This window comes from Apium graveolens, chromosome 7 (assembly GCF_009905375.1).
Source record: "Apium graveolens cultivar Ventura chromosome 7, ASM990537v1, whole genome shotgun sequence".
NCBI lineage: Eukaryota > Viridiplantae > Streptophyta > Magnoliopsida > Apiales > Apiaceae > Apium > Apium graveolens.
In genome coordinates, this window is record NC_133653.1 from 71,150,404 (window position 1) to 71,157,725 (window position 7,322).

Here is a 7,322-nt window from a genome sequence, read left to right on the forward strand (position 1 = left end):
TCCAGTCGGGTACCCAGGCTCTACGGCCCATTCAAGAATCCGGTTATGTCCCGGTCCTTAGGATCAAGTATAAACTTAATCCCAAACATCACTATCCAGTCCATGGAGGAGCAATCGAAACAATCGGTATGCTTTGATATATTCTAATCACCAGAATATAGCAATGTGTATGTGTAACTATTGGAATATGAATAGGAAATTCAAAGGAAAAGGAGAAATCAAGGATCGAAATAAAATGTGAACAAGAGAATAGCAATTGTGTATTAGTGTTTATGAATAAGAATCAAAAGAGTGCAAGTGTGATAAGAATTTGAAAAAACGTCACTATTCTGAAATTAGAATAGGGGAAAAACTTGCCTTTCACGTGATTTATTCCAAGTACTTCACCTTCTTCTATCACCGGCCCAATCCGCCTTGCTGGCTTTGCTTCTATCAAAAAAATAGACTGATCTAGTCATCTCGTATCTCAATTGCATTTCAAACCGACTTTACGTAGCTCATATTATCTACCCATACGCGTATTATTGACTCGTATATTATTTATTAACAAGCAAAACTCGATTAACCAGGTAATACACATAATCATATAAGCCACATAGTCATTTTCAGGTTTAAAATAATTTTTAGAATCAAAATCAACTCGCTGTCCGCTTAACTGATCATTATCTAGCTCGTTTCCTATTTTTCTAGATTTATCGGATTCGTCTATATGCGCGATTCAGCTCATAACCAAATAAATATCAAAAGTCAAATATAAACCCTAGATATCGAATTATCAATTCAAGCATTTGTCTGTAAAATTAATTAGCAGAAATCGATTAGAAATCATCAGACAAAACTATTCATAACATCAATTTCAAGAAATAACTCCAGAATCAAAAAGTACCAAATCGGGTACAAACCCTAGAAATTGAATATAAAAAACAACAAATTAAAACTTGAAATTGATGATAAAAATAAAAAGAACAGATCGAAACCTGTGATTTGAGTACTCGAACTGCTTGATTTGGTGTAGAAATCATATCAAAATCAGTGTTTGATTATTCAACCCAAATTTGAAACCCGGCCCGGTTCTTGAGAGAATTTCCAGAATTTGCAGATTTTTAATAATTAATTAATTATAATTAAATAATAATTAGGCTATTTATAATAGTGAAATTAATACTCCTAATTAAAATTAAGGCCCTAATTCTATATCTTTTAAAATTAATTGGCCCCAAATTTTATAATTTTTGATATTAAAATTTAATTTTTAAATATTCTATATAAACAAAATATATGCCAAAATTTCCCAAAAATTGTGAATAATGCAAAAATACAAAGAAATGGTATAAATGAAAGTCCTATAATTTTATAAAAATAAAAATATGATTTTTGTGGGGGTTTTAACACCCAATGGGGCCTGGAAAAGTCATTTTTTGACGAAACGAGAAAATTTATAAAATACCAAGATGTTCGGAATAACACGATGGTACAAGCCGTTTGATGAAAAATAAAGCACAGTATTTTATTGGAAATATAAGGTATAAAATCATAATTCAGGTTGTATAACTTTTGATACGAAAGCTATAAATACAAAATAAAAGATTTGAAAATACCCTGAATATATCCGGACGATATAGAATGCACGTAACACGTAGCAGTTAGGGTTTTACAATGAATTCCACATAAATGACACATTAACACACATAATTTATTATAATTATGATATAATACAAGCGTAATTTTCCCAGATGTTGCAATAAGGCTCCACCTGATGCTGCATCGAGCATGGGTCTGGACTGTGCTCCCAAACCATTATAAAAGCAATTGATGATCATCCAATCAGGCATGCCATGATGAGGACACTTCCTAATGTAGTGCTCCCAACCCTCAAACAAAGATTCTCCCGATTGCTGCGCAAATTGAGTAAGAGCATTCCTGATTGCAGCTGTCTTCGCCATAGGGAAGAATTTTGTAAGAAACTTCTGAGCAATATCCTACCAAGTAGTGATAGAACCTGCTGGTAAAGAATGTAACCAACACTTAGCTTTATCCATCAAAGAAAAAGGGAAAAGTCTCAGCTTCACAGCATCTTCAGAAACATTATTGAACTTGAATGTGTCGCAGATCTCAATGAAATCTTTAATGTGCATATTGGGATCTTCCGTTGGAGAACCCCCAAACTGGACTGAATTATGTACCATCTGAATTACGACAGGCTTGATCTCAAAGGTATTTGCTGCGATAGCTGGTCTGACAATGCTAGATTGAATGTCATTGATCTTTGGTTGAGAATACTCTTTCAACGTTTTCGTTGCTACTGATGGATCTCCCATTACAATGAAAACTTCTTCTTCAACTTTTTCCTCTTCTTCAACTTCGCCTAGTGTTTCCTTATGAGATTGAGAATGCGTTCGCATACACACTCTCTAGAGTATCTGAAACACAAACAAAGTAAACCAGTAAGTAAAATATCTGAGTCAGTAAAATTTAACGACCACTGATGTCAAACACATAAACTAAATTTAACACCGATATCCCCGGCCAGCGGCGCATTGTAATCAACTGTTGCTATTGGTAATCCCACCACATAGTCCTACTTTGCCTTGACCAAAATAACTCAGCCCAACTTGATTGGCATACCTTCAGATATTTGAGATGATAAAATCATGAAATTTCAAAGAGAAGAGAATTTCGTAGCATAACAGGACTAAAATCTGAGTTTGTGAAAAATTATTGTTGAAAAAAGAGAATAACTGAGAGCTCAATATGATCAAATAAACTTGGTGTTATGTGCCCAAATTAAGACACTACTAAAGGTGTTTAACCTTCTTGTAGTCACAGCACACATAAGTGATGGCGTCCCATCCAACTTATATCACACAGACAGGTATACCATGTGTCCCCTATAGTTAGGGTTATTCATCTCAGTCAAAATAAAAGAATATCAAAGGAATCCTAAATCAAATGAATAAAACTGAAACGATTTCAAAGATGATGTTTCTGAAGGAAATGAAATCCGGAGAACAAAATTCTGGCACAAAATGAGCAAGTGGTGTCACATCACCAAGAAACTATCCACCACATAAGAAAAGTGGAAGTTAAATTATCATAATTTGGCAGAGCTATCAAAACCTGAAAATAGGTTTCATGACAACCTCTGGCACAATACGTGATTGAAAACGGGTGTTATGGACTATGTCATTTAACATGTACTTCTTTTTGAGAGATGACAAAAGAATTTATAGAAAGAGAAGGTATTGCCGAGGTCTTAATGCTTATCTTCTTTTTGAACTCTTCTGTTGACTCATCATCCGATTCTCGATACTTCTTCACGTTCTAATGATATCGATAATCTTCATCATCGTCGAATTATAGTAGTCTCAGAAGATTCCATAATAGAAGTTTGCAATTGCCAGTAGTTTTGTCCAACTCAACACAACCATCCCAAACGAATGCACTTATCTTAACTTACTCGTTGGTACTATATCCAATAGTCCAACAGGAACTCGATATGAGCTCAAATGTCCTCACATAGCTATATACACTCCTACGCACTCTCGTTTCTAGTTTACTATAACCTCAGGTCTGATACCAACCTGTAACGCCCCCAAATCTAGGGTCAGAGGATTTGGTCGTCACGATGAAACCTCAATCCAAAATAACTTGTTCAATCAATATACAAATGCCGGCGGAAAATATTTAGTATCTATGACCCCAAACTAATCCAAGATCTTTAAAGGTTACAGTTCTAGAAACAAGAATTTCAAATTTCATAAATAATTTTCACTTCCTTTTAAAACTCTTTTCAAAAAATTCTAATTCAATACTAACCCGCTAGTATAACCTCGAAAAGAATTATACTAGGCCCAACTATGAAATAACACAATTGTAATATAATATAATATAAACAACTTTATACAATTGAACTTACACTAGTCCGCAAACCCTGGACCAGCCACCTTCCAAACGCTTCTTCTTTGCTTCCTTGAATTACGCAGCTAAACAGCGCTAGCTAATCCTCATTGGAGGTTAAATTTAAAAACAGGCAAGTATGAGCGGAAGAAATGCTCAGCAAGTTCATTATAGCATATATAAGGTCTTTTGATATAAAATCGACATCTGCAATAGCGTAGAATCTTTAAAAATCATAATTGCTGAAATAGAAAATTTATTAAAGAATCAGAAAATTGTTTCTCACTGTATTCAAAACTCTTTTTGATTATTTCGAGCGAAATGCTTAAGCAATACCTTGAATCTTGACGAGAATAAAACTCGTAAAACAGTGTTTACGGAAATATCGTTGATAGGGAAGAAAATAAGGCCTGGGTATGTAATTAATGTTGCATTAATCAAATCAGAATTGGGTCAACAGCTAGGCCCATTTGAGAAGGCCCAAAACCCTGAATATTAATTAATATTGTAATTAATTAATAGGGGATAAGTCAGCTGATAAGATGAGTCCAAATAGAGAAATAAATCCTTATAGATTGGCCTCTAAGGAACCTGGTGGGATAAGGAATCGGCTTCCTACTTCTTAGGATTCCAAAGTCCATTCTAATTCTGAGACTTGACCACCAAGTCTTCCAACCCAAGTCCAATTCAAGGACTCCCAACCTCTATATAAGGGGCCTCACCCCACAAATCAGAACTACATTTTTTGACTTAATCCTTGGCGATCAGCAAGGTACGTAGGCATCTTGTTAAGGCAGATCGAGTCACGAAACACAAAAGCAGTCAAATCGAGCCTCGAAGCTCACGTTCCCTAGTAATAAATACATAAATTATTATACCTTAGTTTTTGATCCATAACATTTGGCGCCGTCTGTGGGAAACAACAACAACCATGGCGAGAACACGGAGAACAAGCAGCGCCCTTGAAGGAGGAACACCCGCGGGGACAACCCAAATGATTTTGTCAACCATGGAGGTACCTCCGCATTTAACCTATGCCGCCACCCAAGGAGAAGCCCAGGTAGGGGCAACTGAACCTCAACCACAAGGGACGATTCCCTCGTCTACTCAAGGGATGAATTCCCAACTTCAGCAGCTACATACACCTGTGAATTCTCGACCCGTTGGGTATGAGTATTCAAATATTGTGACTACTAACCCCCTTATAGGATGCCCCTTTACCCCAAGGTTGGAGGAAGTGGACACGCTGGACGGAGTGAAGCACGGGGGCGAACACCCCCTACATACAAGGTTTGGCTCCTATCCCGGAGGATCAAGAATTTTATGGTCCTTATACTGAGAGAGACTCCGAATCTTCAGATGATGAAGTGGCCCCAAGAAGGAGACGTGCTGGAAAAGTGCCGATGACTGATGGTAACCAACATCCTAGGAGCACCCGAGGGGTGAATCACCAAGAAGTGCAGGAGAGAATCAAGGCCCATGAGGCTGAAATTCAAAGGCTGAACCGCGACTTGGAGGTGCACCTGGTTCCCAGACCCTCATTACCACCTAGGGGGAGAAATCCTCCTCCAATCATAGACCTGGATGGTCCGTCGAAAAGAAGGGCTATAGTCCCAAGAGCTGATCCAAGCAATCTTCTTCCCCTTGGAGATCCTGATGATCCTACTCCATCATTCACTGAAGAGATAATGAATGCCCATATCTCAAGGAAGTTCAAGATGCCCACTATCAAAGCTTATGATGGCATGGGAGATCCCGCTAATTATGTCAGGACATTCTCTAACGCACTGTTGTTGCAGTCCGTGAATGACGTTATTAAGTGTCGGGCCTTTCCTCAAACCTTGTCGGGTATGGCTCAAAGATGGTATAGTCGTTTTCCCCCGAACTCTATTGGGTCCTTCAGAGAATAAAGTCAGGATTTTATTAAGCAGTTCATCAGTGGGAGAGTGCATGAGAAAAGTTCAGCATCCCTTATGAGCATTGTGCAGGGAGCGAAGGAGTCCTTGAGAGACTACCTGAATCATTTCACGAAGGAACCTTTAAAAGTCTCGGACCTTGATGACAAGGTAGCCATGATAGCACTGTGACAGGGAACTAGGGATGAGTTCTTCAAGATGTCCTTGGCCAAGTGCCCCCCTGAAAGCATGTTGCAGCTCCAAGATAGGGCCGGGAAGTACATCAAAGTGGAGGAGAGCATGAGGAAGATAGTAGTGAGTAACGAGCCCACTGGAGGCAAGAAGCGAAAAACTGATCTAGAATATATTGCTAAGGACAAGTATCCCAGAACTGAGCAAAACCCTGATTCAACCCCAAAGAAGGGAGAAACTGGACAAAAGTTCACTGAATACGCTAAGCTGAATGCTCCTAGAATCCAGATTTAGATGGAAATTGAGAAAGATCAAGATATTTGTTGGCCTAAACCCTTGAAGGCTGATCCTGCCAAGCTAGATAAGAGCAAATATTGTAGATTTCACAAAGATGTTGGTCATGACACCGAGGAGTGTAGGCAACTGAAAGATGAAATAGAATTCCTCATTCGAAAAGGAAGATTGAACAAGTACATTGGGGAAGGAAGAGATAGGAATAACAATGGGCGAAAGAACTTTGAAGATCGTAGGAGGGACCAAGACGATCAGGGGCGGATTCCCCAGCCTAGTGGACCAGTTATAAATGCAATATTTGGAGGACCACGACCCCGAGGGCCTGTGATAAACACAATCTTTGGAGGACCACCCGCTGCTGGATTATCCAGGAACTCCAGAAAAGCATATACCAGGGAGGTTATGCATATTATTGGGGAAGCCCCGAAGAGGGCCAGGATAGGAGTAACAATGGCATTTGATTATTCTGACTTGGAGGGTATGAAATTTCCCCATGACGACCCGCTGGTCATAACACAATTAATAGGAAACAGCCAGGTTAAGCGGGTCCTTGTGGATTATGGTGCTTCAGTGGATATCTTGCTCCATGACACCTTTTTAAGGATGGGTTATAATGATTCTCAACTAACCCCGACCAATATGCCGATATATGGATTTGCAGGAGTGGAGTGCCCCGTGGAAGGGATAATCAAGTTGCCAACAACCATAGGTCAGGAACCAAGGCAAGCAACACAGATGTTGGACTTTGTGGTGGTGAAGGCTAGTTCAACTTACAACGCTATCATGGGGAGAACAGGGATACATGCCTTCAAGGCAGTCCCTTCTTCCTATCATTCATTTATGAAGTTTCCCACCCGGAATGGGATTGGAGAAGAAAAATGAGATCAAAAAATGGCTAGAAGTTGTTATGTGGCCTCACTGAGGGCAGATGGAGTTGGGGGGCAAGTTCTGCCTATTGAAGATCCGGATATCCGAGAGAATGATGAGAAAAGAGGGAAGCCAGCAGAAGACTTGGTTTCGGTTCCTCTAGCCCCCGAAGACCCT

General features: G+C 39.1%; 1 pseudogene; it reads left to right on the forward strand.

The window, feature by feature from the left end:
- Positions 1-1,830: 1,830 nt before the first annotated feature.
- On the forward strand, positions 1,831-1,928 carry LOC141675734 (small nucleolar RNA R71; annotated as a pseudogene).
- The last annotated feature ends 5,394 nt before the right edge of the window (positions 1,929-7,322 follow it).